The sequence below is a fragment of the Cricetulus griseus genome, chromosome 3 (assembly GCF_003668045.3).
Source record: "Cricetulus griseus strain 17A/GY chromosome 3, alternate assembly CriGri-PICRH-1.0, whole genome shotgun sequence".
Taxonomy (NCBI): domain Eukaryota; kingdom Metazoa; phylum Chordata; class Mammalia; order Rodentia; family Cricetidae; genus Cricetulus; species Cricetulus griseus.
This window is the reverse complement of record NC_048596.1, coordinates 32,244,122-32,266,505: the sequence shown is the minus strand read 5'-3', so window position 1 is coordinate 32,266,505 and position 22,384 is coordinate 32,244,122.

Sequence of the window (22,384 nt, the reverse complement as noted above, 5' to 3'; positions counted from 1 at the left end):
GATATTTCTGTCACGTCTTGAATCTTTCCCCTTAAACCTCTACATCTTGTCTTTTTTGCATTGAATCCTGGGAATATCCTTCTGCTTGACCTGCAGCTTCATTGGCTCACTATTCAGTATCTTCACTTAGCTCTTCAGGCCAATAGTGAGATTTTCATTGTGGCAATGGCATGTTCGATTTCCAAGTGCTTATTTGCATTTTATTCCATTTGGTTCTTTGATATCAACCAATGTTGGGAACTGTTAATTATAATTTACATTTTCTCTATGGTATCCACATTGGTAACTACAGTGTTTTCTCCTAATCCATCAGGAAGCCCTTTTGCCCTGACAAAGGCTGCAAGACTTTTGCTCCAATCTTTTATTGCTTGCTTGTCTGCTTGTTTTAACGTGATAAAAGTTGCCGTTTTAAGTATACAATGAACTGACAATATGTAGACTCACTATGCTGTGTGATTATCACCATACCCATCTCAGACATTGTACCCATTGAATTATAATACCCCATCCTCTGGCATCCTCTGTGTCTATACATTTGTCTGTTCATTGAGTGCCTGCTAGTCATTCAACAGTATATTATTTGTCCTTTGTGTCTGATTTAGTTCACAAATTGTAATATTCTCGTTGTTAATCCATATTGTTGCATGAATAAAACCTTCATTCCTTTTACAAGCTGAATCTGTCTGGATGGTACACACCTGTGATCCTAGCACTTGTGAAAATGAGGCAGGAGAATTGAGAGTTCAAGGCCTGCAAGCTATACAGTGAGACCCTGCAGTAATTAATCAATGACTGAATGATATCCCATTGTACATTCACACATTTTATTTATTTGTTCATCTGTTGATGGACTTTTGGGTGGATTTCACTTTTTGGCTCTTACAAAAAAATCACTATAAACATTTATGTGTGGATGTCTGTTTAAGTTCCAGCTGTCATTTCTTTTGGATAAAGACGCAATGTTACATTTTTAGCTCACAAGTAATTCTGTGTTTAACTCTTTTAGGAACTGCCTTGCAGTTTTCCAGTGATCCTACATTTTATAGTCACAACAACAACACACCTCAATGCTGGTTTCTGCACATCTTCACAATACTTATTTTCTATACATATTTATGTTTATATGCCATCATTGCTACTTCTGTGCGTGTAAAGTGGCATTTCATTGTAGTTTTAATTTGCATTTCTCTAATGACTACCCTGTTCTCAGTGGCCCCTTTTTTAGAGAAATATCAATTTAATTTCTTTGCCCAGCTTTAAACTGTGCAGTTTGTTTGATTGTTTGATTCAGCCATCACTGAACTGTAAAAGTCCTTTATAAGCTCTGGATATTGACTGGTTTCTTATCGGATATGTGATCTGCATACATTTTCCCAGCATGCCAATGGGGTGAGGTTGTGGCTTAAGAACATCTGATGGGAAGGCTACTCTCCCTGAAGAGGTGGTAGCCATGCTCTCCCTGAAGAGGTGCTAGCCACTCCGTTGCTGGGACAACGTCTCATTCTTTGATATCTACCTTCAGAAATTCTATCCCAAGTCTAACTTTAGATAAAAGCCACAATCACTGGCAGGGAAAGAATTAAATAACTACTCCCTCTTGTGCGTTAGGACTTTTATCTGTAGATAACAGGACATCTGATGAAACTGTCTTACACACAGGAAGTAAAATGGCCCATTAACAGGATGCTCTGTGGAAAGAAGATCTTCAGGACTGGGGTGATTGACAAGATTGCTCAGGGCTGGTTTCTGTGGATTACTCAGCTTTCTGTCTAAGGTATGGGGGAGCCACACATCTGATGCTTATTCTAGTTTTGAGGCATTCTAGTGTTCTTTGGGGAAAACTAGGAAATTAATTTCTCTCTCTCTCTCTCTCTCTCTCTCTCTCTCTCTCTCTCTCTCTCTCTCTGCCTCTGTCTCGCATGCGCGCGCGCGCGCGTGCGTGCGTGCGTGCATGCGTGTGTGCGTGCGTGCCTGTGTGTGTGTTCATGTCTTGTAATTTCTTTAGCCTTTCAGGCTTAGTAAGTTACTATCAATATGCCTTATATCTTCCAATTGTTTCCTTTTCTTTTTTTCTACTTTTATTAAAAATAGATTCTTTTCTCAAACAATATATCCTGATAATAGCTTTCCCTCCCTCTATTCCTCTCAGTTCTGTTAGGTCTCAAACCCAGTCATAGGGCTAAATGAGGTGTCTACTCAATGTTTAACATGCCTATTTATCAAAGTGGACCTGGCAGCCAGGTTGTCCCAGCATCCTTCAGTCCCTACCTTTTACAGGGTATGATTTTTATGACCCTCTCCCTCCTCTAATCTTCTCCATCCCAAGAACCAGGGTGTGTTGTCCTTTCCCTACTAGTTCTTCCCTATATAACCCAGCCATTTTTTGCTACACTGGCCCTTTTACCCCTTTTCTCTTTGGAGTTCTTGGTTCTTAGTCTCCTGTCTCTCTCCTTTTCCCTCCCTCCTCTCCTCACATGGCCCAGTTCAGGGTTGTGTTCACTCTAGACTCTCCTGGATGTCTCAGTCTCTGCAGGTTTTCTTCCTCATATCTACAATAAAACTTCTCCTTCATCAGACAAAAATTATGAAGAGCAATCATGTCTTCGTAATTTCTTTTTTTTTCATTGAGTTCTGTTCCCCCCATCCCCTCCAGAGCTACTCCCTGTGCATCTCTCTTTAGAAAAGAGCAGGCTTCTAAGAGATAATAAGCAAACATAACAAAATAAAATAGTAAGTTGAGGCAAAAACTTTCGTATCAAAGTTGGACACAGCAACCCAACAGGAGGAAAAGAGTTCCAAGAGCAGGCACAAGAGTCAGAGATCTATTTGTTCTCACTCTGGACTGTAAATGGAGTTTCTGTTCTACCTAGTACCACAGCTTTGTCCCAGATAAACACACAAAGACTTACATTAATTATAAACTGTTTGGCTGATGACTCAGGCTTCTTATTGGCCTGCTCTCTCTTAATTATTAACCCATGTCTATTAATCTAAGTATTTCCAGGTGGTCTTATCTTACTGGAGAGTGCTCCAGCATGTTACTCCTTCAGCTGCTATATGGTGTCTCTCTGGTGACCTCTCTCTGCCTCCTCTCCCCAGAATTCTCCTTGTCTGGTAGCCCCGCCTATACTTTCTGCCTGGCTACTGACTAATCATTGTTTTAATCATCAACCAATAAGAGAAACATATATACAGAAGGACATCCCCCATCATTGGAGTCAGTTGAGATCATGTGTACATCCAATTTGTCATGTTCACAGTCTTATATACAAGCAGCCATTTTTCATTTATTGAAAATGACCTCCTTTTTTTCTGAATATCTTCAATGTTTATGTTGAAATAAAGAAAGCTACAGCTTTCTAACTTAAACAAATATTTATTCAACAATAGTGAATATAGCATAACATCTAAATATCATGGTTTTCCTATATCCTCTTCCTGGAATACTTATGTGACTTAAAGTTCTCCATAGATGTTGTTGTTTAATCTACAGACTGATATTACTAACTCCAATTAATTAAAGCAAGCTTTTTTAAAAAAATTCATATTCATGAGCTGCTTCCCCTTAAGGCTAATTTCAAGGGATCAGCATTGGATATGAGGTTTTTATAGCTCAAGGGTAGGGGGTTTCCAAATAAGAGATTTAGTGGACAAATAGGTGGGGTTATAGAAGCAGAAAATAAGGTGGTCATAACAAAGTAGTCATAGCAACAGGTGGTCATGACAACCTTTTGAAACAAAGGCAGGGTTGCAAGATGCTCATAACAACTTTTTGAAACAAAGGCAAGGTTGCCATTTCCTGGAACAGGCAATACAGAACCATTTGTAGCTAAGGTTACATGTGGGACATAGGACATTCCTTCAGAAACAGAGGTTGAATCCTATACAGGAATAAGCCTAGTTTGTTTTTATTATAAGATGGCTTTCAAGCCCAAGATGGAGGCAGGCTGGTTCGACAGTGCTGGCCTATGAACTCCTATCATTGCCTGGCAAGAAGGTAAGTATAGAAAACTAGAGCACTTAGAGACTTATTTAAAAAGAGACATTGCTAGGGCACAAAGCACAAGAAGACAAACTCTTTAGAACAGAGAAGAGACTTCAGGACTTGTTGAATTCACATAGTTGTATGTGCCATGGGCTACAGCCCAGCTATAAAGCAGTACATAATAAACTGGAAAAAAAACCAGAAAATTTTTGTTATGTATAGAAGTATTCTCTATACCAGTGGTTCTCATTCTTCCTCTTGTTGTGATGACCCCCAACCATAAAGTTGGTTTTGTTGCTACTTTGTAACTGTAATTTTGCAGTTGCTATGAACTGTAAATACCTGATTATTTCCAATGGTCTTAGGTGATCCCTGTGAAACGGCTGTTCAACCCCCAAAGTGGTTGCAACCCACAGGTTGAGAACTGCTGCTCTACACAATCCAAAGGCCCTCTAGTTGGATAAGTCAAATCATTTACCTCTTTTTATGGAACAGGTTGATGACGTTTTCTTATCAGACTGTGAAGATTTCTTTCTCATCCCCACTTAGATGTTTTCTAGCCTAAATTATGTCAATCTCGATGACACAAAAAGCTCCAATGTGAAAAAAAGGGTTAGAGCCCCAGATCTCCTGTAGTTTGACACCTTCCTCTGTGACTAGTTTAATAACTCGATAATTAAAAACCCAGAGGCATATATTGGGGTTCAAACTTCAAGCTGAAGATCAGAGAAGCAAAGCAGCCAGCCACTAGCTCTTTACCTCAGGCTGAAAGGGCTGTTCCGTCTCCACGAATCCTCAGAGAGACAATGCTATCTCCACAAATCTCCAGGGGCAAAAGCTCTGAATTTCTGTCTCCTCTTCCTTATAGTCCTTTCTCCATACAGCTATGTCAACTCCTATCTCCACCTCCCTAGTGCTGGTATTAAAAGCATGAGCTCTGTTACTCTTCACTCTTGTGTAGGCCAGGCTGGTCTTGAACTCAGAGAGATCCATCTGCCTGTCTCCTGAGTCCTAGCATTAAAGGTTGAGCCACCACTGCCTACTTCTACAGCTAACTGGTGTGGCTGGCTTTGCTTTCTGATACTTCAGACAATCTCTTTTAAGTCATAAATGATATATCACCTCATAGTGTCACTTTGTGCTGCTTTATCTGGGTAGTTTACCATGAACAGAAATGTGTTGTTCATGGTTCTGGAGACTGACTTGTCTAAGATGGAGGGATGAACATAGTGAAGGCTTTCTGCTGTGGGGGAGGACATCATGGAGAGAGGAGAGGGTAGGGTAGGTAGAAAAATCGATGCAGGCATGGAGGGAATGAAAAAGAGAACAAACTTACTTTTGTGATAGGAATATTAATCTGATCACAAAGGCAGAACCTCCTGGCTTTATCACCGCTTAGAAGATCTGCTTCCCTACACTGTTGCTCTGGGGATTAAGTTTATAACACATGGCCTCCAGGGAGCACATTGGAACCACAGCAGTGAATGGTGAGATGTCACAGCTTCTATTTTCTTTCAAGGATACTGTGAATCTAGCCCCTCCTACTCGCTATTTGATTCAGGATTCCCAAGCAATGATCTCATGGTCACCCTTTATTTCTGCCCCATCTTGCAATTTGTTGTTCATGTCACCCCCCTGTTGCATCACTTTCCCCCATTTTCCATCACTATCCGCCTTCTAGAGTGACCTGGGACTGATTAGCCCAGATGTCACTGTCCAAGTCTCTTCCCTGGGCTACCTTAACTGGTTTATCTCTGTCTTAAGGCATACTCCTTTGTTGTATTTATCTGAATGGCAAATATAACTCCTTGTTCTCATAGCTAGTTTTTGGAGATGCTAAAATATTTCTTGCAAACTTCCCACACTCAGCCTTATGTTAGCTGATTGACTCATGGCTTGCTAAGTGGTAGCCTTTTATTTGTTTGTTTATTATCTTCCCAAGGTGGTGTGAGAGGCAGAGTTAGGATTTGAAGCTAAGCAGTTATTTCCCAAATCTAGAAAATCTAGCTGTAAACTAATGTGTGATAAATTCATCATGTCTTTACGAAAAGATAGTGACGTGCTTTCCATTGCACTTTAAATATTTTATGTGAGTGGGTGATAAGTATCTTTTAAAGTTTTTGTGTGACTCCTTCCTCTCTAAAACAACATGGCTGCAAGCTTTCTGATGGGTTTAAGGATCAAAGGGGCAGATTTGTGTATGTGTCTCTGTGTGATTACGTTATCACTTTCCTAATCAAGAATTATATACAGCTAATAGGCAAACTATTAAATAATTAACCTCGTGGCTGACCGCTCAGTTTTTTCATTTCTAGGACAGAATTACCTTATGTTTGCTTTACTTCCATTCCTATTGTCAAAGAACCGAGGTGACCTGCCTAACAATCTTAAGAGCTGGATTTTAACAATGGCTTATATACCGAGCCCTGTGTTTTTTTTTTTAAACATATTTGTTCTCTTTGGTTTTATATTTTATGGTTATGGTGCCTTTTCTTATTTGATTTGGAAAAAAATGACATTTTTTCTGTTGCTTGAAAATGTCAGTCAGATTTCTGATTCCCTTTAAACATTCATTCCTGTGAATTGTGCCAGGTGAGGCTTTTACAATTTTACACTCTTTTCTATAGGGGAAATTGAATTGGGGATATTTTCTTGGATATTATCTTCACTTACTCAACACAACACACAACCCCTCACATCTCTAGTGACAAAGGAGAAATCCAAGAGGAAAATACGAAGAAAAAGAATAGATATGGTTTTGGTTTAATTTTTTACTAAGAAATAAAATGATGTTCAGAAGAATAAGCCTAAAAAAAAAAGTCTAACCATTTGTGTCTCTTAACTCTTCCATTTCAATGAGAAGTACAAAAGAGAGATATAGCTGACTGAGAGGAAATGGGCATAGAAAGTATTGATTCAAAATATGTGTGAGAATATGAAGAGAGGGAAATGTCAGCTCTTGGGTATTGGAACCAACCTGAGTTACTGTGTGGGTGACAAATCCAATTCAGTTGTGATTAGCTCTCATAATGTGTGGTAGTTCATAATGCTGTTAAGGACACTGAATTAACAAATACATTGCCCCTAGAGGAGAAACAGTGTTAAGTCCCTGTGAGTCTCTTGGTTAAGTTTTTGTTAGATGACCAATACATATTCTTAGCTTAAGTCTAAAGACGTCTTATTTACTACATTCTGTTGATTCATGACCATCAACCCACTGGCCAACAGCACCCATAATGCATGGGTCATCTCAGCCTTCTTGTGAATAGCATATAGCCTTTCGGTTTGGTGTGGAGACTTTTTTAAATAGCAGAAGTAGATGTCTTAGTTAAGGTTTCTATTGCTGTGAAGAGACACCATGGCCACGGCAACTCTTAGAAGGAAAGATTTAACTGGGGCTGGCTTACAGGTTGAGACATTCAGTTCATTATCATCACGACTGGATCAGTAGGCAGCAGGAAGAGAGAGTGAGCCAACTGGGCCTGGCCTGAGCTTCTGAAACCTCAAAACCCACCCCCCAGGGACACACTTCCTCCAACAAGGCCATGCATGACTACTCCTAATAGTGCCACTTTCTTTTTTAAACTCTTTTGGCTCTTTGCTCTTTTGGGGGCCCCACCACACAGCTCCTAAATACATCACACAGAGATTTAATTCTCACTTATAAATGTCTGGCCTTATTTTTAGCCAGCTTTTCTTGACTTAAATTATCCCATCTACCTTTTGCCTCTGGGCTTTTGTCCTTTTATTACTTCTATGTATCTTTCACTTTGATTCCATGCCAGGTTGTGTAGTGAGTGGCTGGCCCCTAGCTTCCTCCTCTCCTTGTTCTTCCATGCTCTTCTCCCTCTCAGGTTTCTCCTCCTGTTTATTCTCTCTGCCTGCCAGCCCTGCCTATTCTTTTTCCTGCCTAGCTATTGGCTGTTGAGCTCTTTAATAGACTGTCAGGTGTTTTAGACAGGTAAAGTAACATTGTCACAGAGTTAAAGGAATGCAACATGAAAGAACTCAACACATCTTTGCATCATTAAAACATAATGTTTCACAGCATAAACAAATGTAACACACCTTGAAATAATTCTCCACAACAGCCACTCTCTATGAACCTATGGGGGGCAGTTATCTTTCAAAACACTACAGGGGGCAGTTATCATTCAAAACACTACAGTAGAGAAAGACTCGGGAGGCAGAGGCAGGAAGATCTCTGTGAGTTCGAGGCCAGCCTGGTCTACAGAGTGAGTGCCAGGATAGGCTCCAAAGCTACACAGAGAAACCCTGTCTCGAAAAACCAAACAGCAACAACAACAAAAACACTAATCAGACTGAAAAGGATGTGTTCATAGTGTAAGAACTAAAAAGGGCATAGTACTACTCTTCTATCCTAACCAGAGACTGTGTCTCTCTCTGTGAGTGCCTATGGATGACCCTAAAGTTCTGTAAGTGCTGGTGTTAGTGGTACAAATAGTGTTTACCAAGTAGATGGATGAGGATTTACTATGTATCAGATCATTTTCTTTTTAAATATGCTGTGGCTCTTAGCATTGCTGCCTGGCCTATTGGGTCAGGATGTTAGGATTGAAGCAAGTCCAGATGCAGGGAGGGATGGCCATGACCCATATGTCATAACCCGTTAGGTCTAAAGCCTTTGCATCGTTGTAGTGGCTTGAAAGAAAATGACCCCGAAAGTGAGTGGCACTATTAGGAGGTGTAGCCTTGTTGGACAAGGTGTGTCACTGTAGGGGTGGTCTTTGAGGTCTCATTTGCTCAAGCTTGCCTCAGTGTGACTTCCTGTTGCCATCTAGTCAAGGTGTAGTACTCTCAACCCCAGCACTACATCTGCCTGATGCCGCCATGCTTCCTGTCATGATGATAATGGACTGAGCCTCTGCAACTATAAGTGAGCCACCACAATTAAATGTTTTCTTTGTAAGAGTCGTGGTGTCTCTTCACAGCAATTAAAAATCCACTATGTTACAAATCCCATTTGCTGTTAGTGTTGCTGGTTCCTGATAGCAGCTTCTTTACAAGCATCTGGACCTTATTGTTAACTTCCTGCTGCGTATATCTGAGTTTTGGGTTTGGAAAGTTTGTAAGTTTATAAGAAGCAATCATACACATATCAACAGCCAAACAGATGACGTTCCTGAGAATGAGTTTCAAGGAGAAACTTGGTTCAGTTTCTGTGCAAGTACACTCGGTGTGAATTTCCCTAAATGCCATCAGAGTTAGATTAGGGTTGTTTGTGATCTTAGATCTATTCATCTTGACTGGATTCTGCACAATTCATGAGATTTGGTCAACTCCACCCATTATAAAACACTTGGGCATCTTGATGAAAACTGCCCAGGGTACTTCAGTTCTTTTTCTGAATGAATCCAGTCTGGTTGTTATTTAATTATCTCAGCTCAGTTCTCATAGAGTGGATTCACAGAGTATTTCATAATCTTTTAAATAAATTGTTACATGGTGTCCCTCTCAAACTCTATAATATAATCCATTTGTCTTTTAGTCTGCCCCAGGTCTTGGTTTAAGGTGCTTTATGTCTTCAGTATCTTTTTTTTAAGTCTTGTAGACATAACTAATAATGATTGTGTTTTATACCATTCTTATTAAATAAATAGTGACTAAAGAAAACCCGACACTTTTCAAAACATTGATCCTTGTATGGTCAATCACTCTTAGTCTTGACTGTGGAAAATAATGTTAAGTCAAAGGTCACCATTGTCTTCTTCACCTTAAGAGGTAGAATCAACGTTCAAACACAGGCCAATTTTACCTCAAAGTGTTCAAAGTTTGTAATCTACCAAGGTTTGTCATCTATGAAAGCAAGTGACGTTAATAAATTAGCATAAAAAGTGTGTGGAATTAAGATTGCCTTAAAAAGGACTGTAGGGCCAATCTGCCTGTGTTTTCTCTGGAGAGGAGGTAGAAGTTTCGTGATCCCAGCCCAGAGTCAACTCTGCTTAGGTCAGGCATTTTCTCTCTCTGCATCTTCACTTTCTATATCTGTAAATGTGGATGTTGATCTACATGACCTACCCTCAGATTTTATTGTCTTTTTAGGGACATTTATACTGAATTGAATATGTTTTGAAAGTAGCAAATAGATATACTTCCAAGACCATAGTACTCAGTAAAAATTTTGGATTTTTCCAAACTTAGTGTATGTTCAAAAGATGCCATTACAAAGTTGTAGATACAAATATGATGACCTGAAATACACTGTGGCAGTTAGAATTTGAGATAGGGTGGCAGCTGCAGTGTGGGATTGTGAGCTCCTGAACAACATCTAAGGTTTAAAGGTCTTTTCAGAGACTGTTGTTCGTTTTGGGCAGTGCCAGGGATAAATGGAAATGAGAGTTTTATTTTTTTTATATTTATTTATTTGTGTGTGTGTGTGTGTGTGTGTGTGTGTGTGTTATAATAAGTACATCCTAAGTCCCTGTTGTTTGGTTGGTTGGTTTCGTTTGTTTTCTGAGCCATTGTCTCCCTATATAGCTCAGGGTCTCCTTGATCTGCCAGTCCTCCTGCCTTGGCCTCCTAGGATTACAGGTATTTATGGCTAATTCTTGTTTAGGATGTTCCTGTTAATGCTTAATTTGGTTAGTTAGAAAGAAGAATTTTAAATGTCTCTGCACACTCCATGCAGGCCTTTCCAGGAAAGTAGAAGTGACCTAAGTTCTCCCAGTAGCTAGGATCCTTTTCAGTTTCTAGAACTAATTTCTAGTTCACTGGCTCACATCTTTGTCACTGGGCCAGCCAATTCCCCAGATCTCTTATCTTCTGCTTCCTCAGATCCTCCCTTAGGCACAGGCTTGTCTTTGGCCCACACTCCGATTCTCTAACACACAAGGCTTTGGGGCCAAGCAGCTAGCAGAGCCTTTATCTTATCATCACCCCAGGGGTTCAGAAGAAAGTACAACTGTTGGAGTTTAGAGGTGCCCTCTGCTGGCAGTTGAGAACTGAACCTTAATTTATTTACTAAAAGGGTAGGATGGAGGTATGTGGGCTCTGGATGGAACACACAAGCACTGCTCTGATTCTGAAGAGTCTTTGACAGTCCACTGAACTGTGTTTGGGTCACTGGCTTGTGGAAAACAGGATTCCTAGTGAGCTGGGGGTGTCTCCTACTAGACATTTGGCAATATCTGGAGATTCTTTCGTTATCTGATAACCAGAAGGCTTGAAGGAGATGGCCACTGGCCCCTAAAGATTTGAGACAAGAGAAACTGCCTTACAATGTACAAGGATCCCCACCCCACAACAGGAATTTGGCAACTCCGATAGTGTGAACCACGACTTACGCTTAAGAGAATGGAAATTAATAGAAATTTGAAGTTGTGGCCAGGCACTGTAGTGTGGAGCTGACACAGTCCTGTCTTTGGTGTGAGAATCACTTGAGTCGGAGGAGTTTAAAGCCTGCCTGGGCAATGAGGAGATATCACCTCTTTAAAAGGAATAAGTAAGAAGCACACAATGGAAGCAGGAGTTGGGAATTAGATGCTATTAGACATCAGTCCAGTGATGCTCACCTTAGAATGTGTAAAGAAAGGTTTTTTTTGTTTGTTTGTTTTTAATTTCAGTGTTGTGTGTTGGGAATTTTATACTAATGTTTCGCTTCCTGGGAGAGTCTGATAAGGGTTTTGTTTTAGGATAAAAGCTGTTGGGAGCTTTAAATCTTCCTAGATGATTTTAAATTTCAACTAAGTTTGAGAAAAGTTAAGCCCACTCAAACCTTCATGCTTTTGTTTGAGGGACCAGGTTCTCTTGAAGAAAAGAAGACACATGTTTCATGGGTGACTGACTGCACAACACACTTCAAAAGAAAAAAAAACTGTAAGAGAAAACAAACAAATAAAACCCCAAAGGAAACATCTTATGACTTTTAATCTCCAATTTTTTTTTTGTGGTATTTTGGTTTTGTTGTTGTAGCAAAGAATTGAATCCAGGACCTCATGTTAAGCAAATTACTCTATGACTGAGAGCCATCTCCAGCTGATGGTCTTTTTACTTTTAACCTCATGTATTTGTTTATTTGTGTGCATGTGTGTATGTGTGTGTGTGTGTGTGTGTGTGTGTGTGTGTGTGTGTGTGTGTGCACGTGTGTGCGCATGTGCCTGCAGAGGCCAGAAGAGAGCCTTAGATCCGTCAGAGCTGGAATTACAGGCAGTTGTGAGCCTCCCTGTGTAGGTGCTGGGAACTTGAGTCCTCTAGAAAAGCAGTGAGCACCCTTAACCATTGAGCAATCTCTCCAGCTTCTGTCTTGTTTTTTTGTTTGTTTGTTTGTTTGTTTGGGTTTTGTTTTGTTTTGTTTTTGTTTTTTGAGTCAGGGTTTCTCTGTGGCTTTGGAGGCTGTCGTGGAACTAGTTCTAGACCAGGCTGGTCTCTAACTCACAGAGATCCACCTGCCTCTGCCTCTGCCTCCCGAGTGCTGGGATTAAAGTCGTGTGCCACCACCGCCTGGCTGTCTTGTTTTTTTTTTTTTTTTTTTTTTAAGATAGGGCCTCACTTGGTCCAGACTGGTCCCCAGCTTACTATGTAGCTGAAGGAACTTGAACTTCTGATTCTCCTGTCTCCATCACCAAGGATTTCAGATGTGTGCTACGACGACGACTAATTTTATGTCCTTCTGGGCATGGAATCCAGGTTTTCATGCACTCTGGGCAGGAATTCTGCCAAGTTACACTACTGAGCCCGTAAGACTGTTTCTAAAAGCATTTCTCGGTAAGATTTCAAATGCCTCCTAGAGAACAGCTTCTTAGAAACAGCTCTGACTTTCTCCTTCAAGTGCTCAATATGATCAACATTCCTGAGGTTTCCAGACTTCCCAGCATCTTTCACTTTCTTCCCTGGAAGCAATTCCTATCTTTAAAAAGTAATGCTTTCTTATCTTGCAGCAAGAGCCCCTTGAGGTCCTGAGGCCAGTTATCTTTATAAAGGGTGCTTTTTTCATGCCCTCTGTATCCTTATCCCTCTTAGCATCCTTACACACACACACACACACACACACACACACACACACACACACACACACACACACACACACACCCTGCTCCATTTTCTGTCACTCAAATCATCCAACTGGCCATTTGCTTCCACCTTCCCTAGGAGTAGTCCATTTGTTCTCATGTGACCTCTGTTGATGCTAATATGCTGCTTCCTACCCACTTTTCTGCAAATCAACATGGCCCGAAGGAGAGAACTAGGTAGAGCCTAGTGCAGGCTGTAGCTGGACTCTGTGGTGTTTGCTGAGATTTTTCTAGCCCCTCAGAAGAGTGAGCTTTGAGTTCACTCCCCTCAGGCAATGGATATGTCAGGTCTACCTTCTCTCACCCAGTTCTCCGACTCAGCACAAGGTCATGAAAAGTGAGAGTCTTTCCTGTCACTGCAGACTGTTTTGAGCTCCCCAGCCCTGCTGACCCATCTCCTTTCGTGCACAGATTTCAGTAGCTAAGTCACTGCTCTGCTAACTCAGCTTTCCTCAGCATTGCTACTTCCAGTGTCCCCTCCTCAGCACTGCTGCTCCCAGTGTCCCTTCCCCAGCACTGCTGCTCCTAGTGTCCCCTCCATTGCTAATCAATTCCTGAAGTTAAGGATGGATTGATCTTTGCCAGGTTTGGTTAGGTATTTAGTAGTTTTAAAATTTCTCTCGTTTTTGTCTAATAATATCGAGTAGCAATTCTGTGGCTTTGTACTATCTCTACCTAGAAGTCTGTTTTCATCTGCAAAGATAGGAATGAAGCCAGTGAGATGGCTCAGTGGGTAAAGGTGCTTGCCTTGTGACCAGAAGGGTCCCGTGTAAAGGGAGATGGAGAGAACTTACCTCACAAAGTTGTCCTCTGATTGCCAGATGCACGATGAGGCTTGCTTATCTCCCCTGCCCTTGACACATCACATATGCACACACACGCACTAATTAATAACAATAATAAGTAAAATTTAATGAACCCTTCCAAAGTACACTGTATCTCCAACTCTGTTGTTCATGTCTGTGATTTCAAGGGAGTAACAGGATTTTTGTCAACCAGGAGTATATTCTGTAATGGGCCACTGGGTCTAAATTTTAGACTCTGAAAGTAATAGTTTCTATTGTGACTGTCACTCTGTCATTGTAGTATGGAAGTATTTATAGACAAGCAAATGAATGGTATAGCTGTGTGCCAATAAAACTTTAATCGTAAACATTGAAATTTCAATTTCACATAATTTTCACATTTTTGCAAAGTATGCCCCCTTCCACTTACCTCTACACTTATTGTGGTGCTTAAAATAGAACCTAGATGCCTTGCACACGATAGGCAAACTCTCTACCACAGAAATGTATTCCCCAGCCCTTCTGACTTTTACAACCATTTAAAAAAGCAACAACAACAAATTACCTTGTGAGCAGCCTGTAACTAGGAAGTGGGATGCCATTTGTTAACTCCTATCATACATTGCTCACAAGAATAACCTAAGCCCTTATAGATCCTGTTAAAAATCTTCTTTGAGAGACACAAATTGAGGAAATATAAAAGAACACACTGTCTGTGTACTTGCCCCTTAATTTTAGGTTTTTATCTGTAGGTCAGTCAAGTCAAACTACTGGAGGACTCTTAACTTGTTGCATTCAAGTCAAATTAGTTCTGGACATAGCCTTTTTTTACTAAATTAATTTAAAATTATTATACTTTCTACTTTTATTGATGGTCACCACATAATTAAATAATTGCATTTCATTTCAGTTTTGGCACACATAAAACAACTGTGACTGACAATGTTTCCTCAGGACTGGTGGGAGATGGCTCAGTGGATAAGAGCACCAACTGCTCTTGCAGAGGATCCAGGTTCAATTCCCAGCACCCATGTGTGCTTACAACTTACAACCCTCTGTAACTCCAGTTCCAGGGACATGTGACACCCACTTCTGGCCTCCTTGGGCACTGTATGACAGAGTGCACAGATGTATGTGCAGACAAAATACCCATAACATAAACTAAAAAATTTAAAATTCTTCGAAGCAAAAAAAAAAAAAAATCCTCTAACAAACTGCCCTGTGCCTGCATAAGGCCATCTGCAAGGACTATTCTTCAGAATTGACTTCTGAGGTGAACCTCTGTTTCCCCAGCTCTTCCAGGCGTTGTCATGGACTTTTTCTCTCTGCTAATGACATACCAAACTTCATGGTTTACACTGGCTACAGGAAATTCGACTTTGTTCTCCACCACATTGATGCTCACCAGGACCTCAATACAGCACATCTCCAGGGGTTCCAGGGTGGGAGTTGCAGACTTTTAGATGGGAAAAATTCATCACTGTAAATATGAGGCTTTTTTTTTTTTGGTTTTTTGAGACAGGGTTTCTCTGTGTAGCTTTTGGAGCCTATCCTGGCACTCTCTCTGGAGACCAGGCTGGCCTCGAACTCACAGAGATCTGCTTGTTTCTGCCTCCCGAATGCTGGGATTAAAGGTGTGAGCCACCAACGCCTGGCTTGAAGCCTTCCTTTTAAAATATGAGTTTGGGTCTACTCTGAAGATACTCGTGAACCCTGCTCCCTACCCCTGGTCTGTTTAGAAATCAGTGGGTTTTTTTTTGGGGGAGGGGGGAATCCCTTTTCCATCTTGGAAATGATGGTCCCATATTCTCCAAAGGGAAGATGGCAAAGGTTACTTTCTCTGGCAAAGCAAATGTCTGACGGGTCTTTCTATAGATTTGGCTTAAAGGACTTATTCTGTTTAGTTAACTGCTCCTTAAGATGAATGCAAGCACACTTAGCAGTGTCATCCTTCTGCTTCCCTGATGCCAAATGTAAGAGACAGCATACCTGTAACTTGCCCTGGAGGCTAAGAAATTGCATACATGTCCCTCCCTGTCTACCCCACAGATGCGTAACTGAGCCTGTGCCAGATCAGATATTTACTCAGAGATGTTCTGTAAATTTCCTGGGAAGGTTTACTCATCGACTTCAAAGACTCCAGTAATCTGAATCTCCTACCAAAGAAGGGACCATTTGCAGTGGTGAGTGGACATGCGTCCCTGTTCGAAAGGTGGTCATGTGCCCACACAGAGCCAAAAAGAGGACAGATATCTATCCTCGTGCACTTTGAGCTTACACTTGGTGTTCATGTCCCGGGAGCAGTCTACACCTTTGCTTTTCTTCGTCCACTCCGAAGCACCCTGTCATCTTCCCTGAGCCCTTTCCTGTGGGCCTCAAGTTAGTGGTGCTGAGTTAGGGATTGGCCTCCGTGTCCTTCTGACTGCCAAGGTTGGCTGTTCTACGGGTCCTACGTGGAAATGTGAGTGACCTTCACCACCTCTGGGGTTTGTCTAGCACTTCTAAGATGCTGAATGCTTTACTAATGCTTCTGTAAGTTTTACGCCGAGAATCAAATGTCCTGGGACAAACTTTGTTACAGGGTTATGAAGGCTTTTCCTTCTGAGTTATGAGCAGTGCTCGCTCTCTCGGGACAGTGCCTCCTCCCTTAAGCCTGGCCGTCTTTCATGAGTTGTCAGCATGGTTTGATTGATTTGGCTTTTTTACTCACTAATCATCTTTGCTTCTCTCTTGGTCATTAGTCTCCTACGTGCTGCTCTGCTGAGAGTGGCCTGATTCTTGTACGTGACAAGTGTGCACCGCACCCACCCTTAAAAAGAGGAATTGCAGCTAGAGGAAGGGAGGCCTTTGAGATACAACTCTAAGGTTTCTGAAGAATCGATTCCTTTTTGACCTTTTTAAAAATTTGGATCCCCTGGAGCAGAAGTCACAGGCAGTTGTGAGTCAGCTGTTGTGGGTTCTGAGAACCAACCTCTGATCCTCAGCAATCCACACTCATAACCCCTAGCCACCTCAGCAGTACTTAGACTGTTTTTGCTTTATTGTTTTGAGGGGAATTAGGTCCAGAAGACAGCTTTGCTCTCAGTCATTCAATGTGCTCCTAGCCTAAGCAAGTGAAATATGTCTGTGACATGTGGAGCTGGATTCAGCTATTCAAAACAATGAAATTATTAATAGGAAAACCGATGAAATTGGAAATCACCATGTTAAGTGAAACAAGCCAGTCTGAGAAAGACAAATATGACACCTTTTCTCTTGTATGTAATACGTAAGGGGAATGAAGCAGAGGAGATGGGATAAAAAAAGAGAACAATATAGGGGCTGACTATGATCAAAATACATTATATTTTGTGGGGGAATGTCATGACAAAACCCCTCACTGAGCCTTTGGGGGAAAGACTTGAAGGAATATTTTAATAGTTTTGGGGTGGGGTAACAGTTAGTTTGCAAAGTGATTGCTTTACAAGCATGACAATCTGAGTCCCATCCCCCAGAACCCACGTTTTAAAAGCCAAGCATGGTAGTGTGTGTTTGTAGTCCCAGCACCAAGAGTGATGGAAACTGGTGGGTCCCTGGGGTTCACTGGCCAGTCAGCCTAGCCTACGTGGGAAGTCTCAGGCCAGTGAGAGACCTTGTTTCAAGAATAAGAGTAAGGGATGCTGTAGAATAATCTTCCTGTACACTGTGTGAATATACGTCATTACGATTGGTTTAATAAACAAGCCGACTGGCCAATAACTAAATAGGATAAAAAGTTAGGTGAAAAAGCCAAACTAATGATGATGGCATGAGGAAGGGCGGAGTCAAGGGATTCACCAGCTCTAGTGATAATTTTGTTTGTAATCTAACAAATAAAGCTTGTCTGAAGATCAGAGTGTGGAGCTAAGCTACTAGTTAGCCACACATACACTAAACTATTAGCTAGCCACACACCTAATCCACTACTTAGCCATAGAGGACAGACAGTGGTAGCCACACCTTTAATCATAGCACTCAGGAGACAGAGGCAGATGGATCTCTGTGAGTTCAAGGCCACCCTGGGCTACACAGGAGTGAATCAATCTAAAAGAGAAACAGAGCTCACACCTTTGATCCCAGCACTTGGAATGACATGCCTTTAATCCTGGTACTAGACAGGAATATAATGCAGGGGCTCAGTGCAGTCTCAAGGCAGTCTCAGGTTTGATGGAGAGCAGTGCAGTCTGCAGTCACTAGGAGGAAAGGATCACCCCTCTTTGGTCTTAGCCTTTGTAGTAAGAACTCTCTAGTGGATTGGCTGCTTTTTTTTTCTCTGATCTTCAACTTGAACCCCAATATCTGTCTCTGGGTTTTTATTACTTGTGCTACATCATGCTATAGCTAGCCAGATGGAGAACAAGTCAGACACACAAAATGGGATAGAGGTAAAACCATGAGCCTTGGGGCAGCACATAGGTTAGTAGAAATGGGTTAAGTTGTAAGAGCTAGTTAGTAATAAGCCTGAGCTATTAGCTGAGCATTTATGATTAATATTAACCCTCTTGGTGATTATTTGGGAGCAGGTGGTCAGAACAGAAAATCTCCTCCTACAAAGGGGATTTGGGAGATAGTTCAGCTGGTAAAGTACTTGCCTTTTGAGTAAAATCTCTCAGAACCCACATTAAAAAAATAGGTGTAGTGGCAGGCACTTATTATCCCAGCACTAGAGAGGTGGGGGCAGGTGGATCCCTGGGGCTCACTGGCCATCCAGTTAATTTTAATCAGTGATCTCTAGGCCTGTCCCTGAAAACCAAGTTAATAGGTGTCTCGAGGAATGTCACTAAGGTTGACCTCCTCAAACACACACACACACACACACACACACACACACACACACACACACACACACACACTGTTGTGTAACAGGCTTCCTATAGAGACCTCAACAAATGTCTGTTCACCCTGAGAGGAAGCTGGATGTCCCAATCCAGGCCTAGAGTCCTATAGGATTCCTGGAGAGCTGCTGATCATCCCTCTACATTGGAATCCTGAAGAAGCTGACTTTAACACCTGTGGCAACACGAGAGGGGAACATCCAGTGGGGGGGGGGCAAGCGGGCAGAAAGGCAAGCTTCCTTCTTTCATGTCCTTTTCTGTGGGCTGCCACCAGAAGGTGTGGCCCAGATTTAGGGTGGGTCTTCTGACCACAAATAATCTAAGAAAATAGGCCCAACAGCTCAGGTTTTAGTTGGTTCCAAATGTAATCAAGTTTATAACAAGATTAACCATAGCAGCTGGCATTGAACTTGTGATTCTGCTGCGTTAGCCTCTGAATGTTGGGATTTACACTACTGTACTCCAACACTCATGTCTTTTAAATAACCTATGTAGCATAAATATATTTTAACACGTATAACATAAATTAGCGCGTTAGCCATTGTGAGAAGGCCATTCTCACTGTTTCTATCACTGCTGTGATAGAAACTAAAAGCTTTCCCACCATCCCTGTCTTAGGGTTTCTATTGCTGTGAAGAGACACCATGACCATGGCAACTCTTATAAAGGAAAACACTTAATTGGGACTGGTTTACAGCCTAGGGGTTTAGTCCATTATCATCATGGCAGGAAGCATGGCTGTGTGCAGACAGATGTGGTGCTGCAGAACAGAATGAGCTGAGAGTTTTACACCTGGGTTGGCAGACAGAGGAGGAGAGAGTGAGCCTGAAACCCCAGAGTCCACCCCCAGTGACACACTTTCTTCAACAAGGCCACACCTTCTCCCAAAAGGCCACACCTCCTACTAGTGCCATTCCCTATTTACCTATGGGGGCCATATTCAAACCACCACAATCCCTAACATAAATTTCTATCCAGTAGGCATTTACCCCCCATTCCTGCCAAATTTCAACCCATAGAACCCAAGTTTTCTGTCTTGATCTCATTGTGGATGTTTCCTATACATGGAATCATAGCATGTGTGACCTCTTGTGATTGGTTGGTTTTACTTAACATGATATTGTTTGGGCTATATGGTTGTACATTTATCAACATCCCATCCTTTATTTTCTTATTACTGATCAAGGTTAAATTGAAGATAAACCAGTCTTTTGGCTATTGTATTTTATGTTGCTTATGACAACTAACTATAAGTATTTCTTTGATGCTCTGTTTCCCATCCTTTGTGGCCTATACACAAAGCTGGAACTTCTAGGTTATGTGGCAATTCTGTATTTAACTCCTCCTACCCCACAGCCTTGTACATTGAACCCTGGACCTTGCAGCCATGCTAGGCAAGCTCCCCACTCCTAAACTAAATGTCCAACCCTATGTTGAGGACCCATCAAACTGTTTTCCACAGTGGCGCTACAATTTCATATTCCAATAATCAATAAACAAATGAATGCTCCAACTTCCCCACACCACCAAAACCCACTTCCTTCTTCCTTTTTAAAAAGATGTTTATTTGTATTTTATGTGTATGAATATTTGCCTACATTTTTGTGTGTGTTTCACATGCACACCTGCTGCCTGTAGAGTCTAGAAGAGGATCCCTTGCAGCTGGAATTACAGATAATTATGAGCAACCATGTGGGTGCTGGGAACTAAACATCAGTCTTCTGCAAGAACAACAAGTATTCTTAGCTTCTGAGTCATCTTTCCAGCTCCTTCATTTTCCTTTTCAAACAGAAAGCTAATCTGCAGATGAGTTTTGAAGATCTATGAAGTAAGGAACCGGTCTATATTTGAGGCACTACATGTTTTCCTGCATTTGTCTGATTATCTGATGCTTAATCCCAGACCCAATCAAGCACATCCACTGCTGAAGCTGCTGGGGTTTTCCTTAAGTATGTTTTACTTTTGGCCACTTTATCAAATGGTGACACAGTGACCCAAGACAAGGCATCTAGACCCGAAGGGCATTTGAGTAGGGCAACATCACAGGCCTTATAGCCATTTATCAAGGGACCATGATGGCCACATGACACCTTGGCAGGTGGGGAAATTGAGAACATACATCTCCCCTTCTGCCTCCATGATGCTTCTGGGTCTCCCAGGTAACCAAACCCAAATAAACCATTCAGACCATTATAATGATAACTCTTTCCGCCAGCCACTCAAGTCCTGCTGTCATGTTAGGGCCCCCAAATAACACACAGAGTCTAATATTATTTACAATGCTGCTGGCCAATGACTAAGATTTCTTATTTGGTAGCTCAGTCTTAAGTATCAACCATAACCATTAATCTATATATTTTATAAAGACTTTTCTTATTGAGGACACCAGCGGTAGGTGTCCTCTCTTCACGGGATCACATGGCAACTCTCTTCCTTACTACATTTCCCATAATCTTCCTCAACTCCTAGCCCTACCTATCTTGCTTCCCTATTAGCAAACAGTGCTTTATTTATCAACCAATAAGACAAACATATACACAGAAGGACTTCCCCCATTGGACCATTAAACTTAAAAGCCATTCCATTAAACTAAAAGCAAGCAAACCTAAAACGTATCTATTCACCTGTAACACTAAACAATACTAACTGCTGACCTCTTTTGATTCTTATCCTTTGTGTTTTTTTTTTTCAAACTTCCATGGTAGTTTCAGATCTCAGTTTTTAAATATTACATTGACAACTATTGAAAATTCTTCCATAGTCTAGCAGCTTGTATTTAAAATTACTCAGTCAGTGTTTGTCAATTTTCTGTTTAATTTCTGGGTTGGGTTGGCAGCAGTTGCAGGTAGTCCAGACTTAGGAATTGTACACATGATTCACAATGTAGAATTTTCCCAGCAGAGGAGAAGCTCGCCAAGTCAAGTACCAAGAAATTGCCCCAAAGTAATTTTAATTAATAATTAATAGGATCTAAACTTGGAAGGAGCTCCGTAAGTCACCTACACACTCTATGTAGTTGTGATCTTCTCTATCATTCAGCTATGTACAGTTGTCCTGCACCCAAGCACTCCAAGAGCAGGACCCTAACCCTTCACCCAGACAGTCCAAAATCAGGACCCTAACCCTGACCCTTGAGTGATTCTTTTCATGGCCTCAGAATTTCATTTCTTCTGAATATTGATAGTAGGTTTGCCCACCAGTATCAGGAAAATGAGTAATGAGAGATTTACAGCAGTCACTATTCCCTTGAGTTTTTGTGGTGCTTTCTGAAGAAAAGGACCTGTGTGCTGTTGAAATAAACAGGGGCCACAGAAGGAACCAGGACTGAACTGCTGCGTTAGCTTCTGAGACATAAACGTCTGGAGGGAAACTCGGGTTGGATGCTTTCATTGTGAGTGCAAAGAATGAGGGATGATTCACTTAGTGTGTGATTTAATTTGGAAAGTGGAAATAATGAGATGGAAACAGTTTTTATTCCTGGGAAAATGAAACAGAAAGAGATAAAAGCTGAATAACTACAGCCATGCGTCAGTAACAGCAGCCACAAGAAAGCCGAGACCATTACCCGCTAGAGCTGTAGTCCTCTTTTATTTGGATTTTGGAATCATTACTATCCCATAAAAAAAGCTCTTTAATTGAATTTGTGGTTCCCTTAGAATTGCATAAGTCATACTATTAAATTAACTTAATTTTTAGTTATTTTAATGTTATATGTTTGCTAGCTACATGACA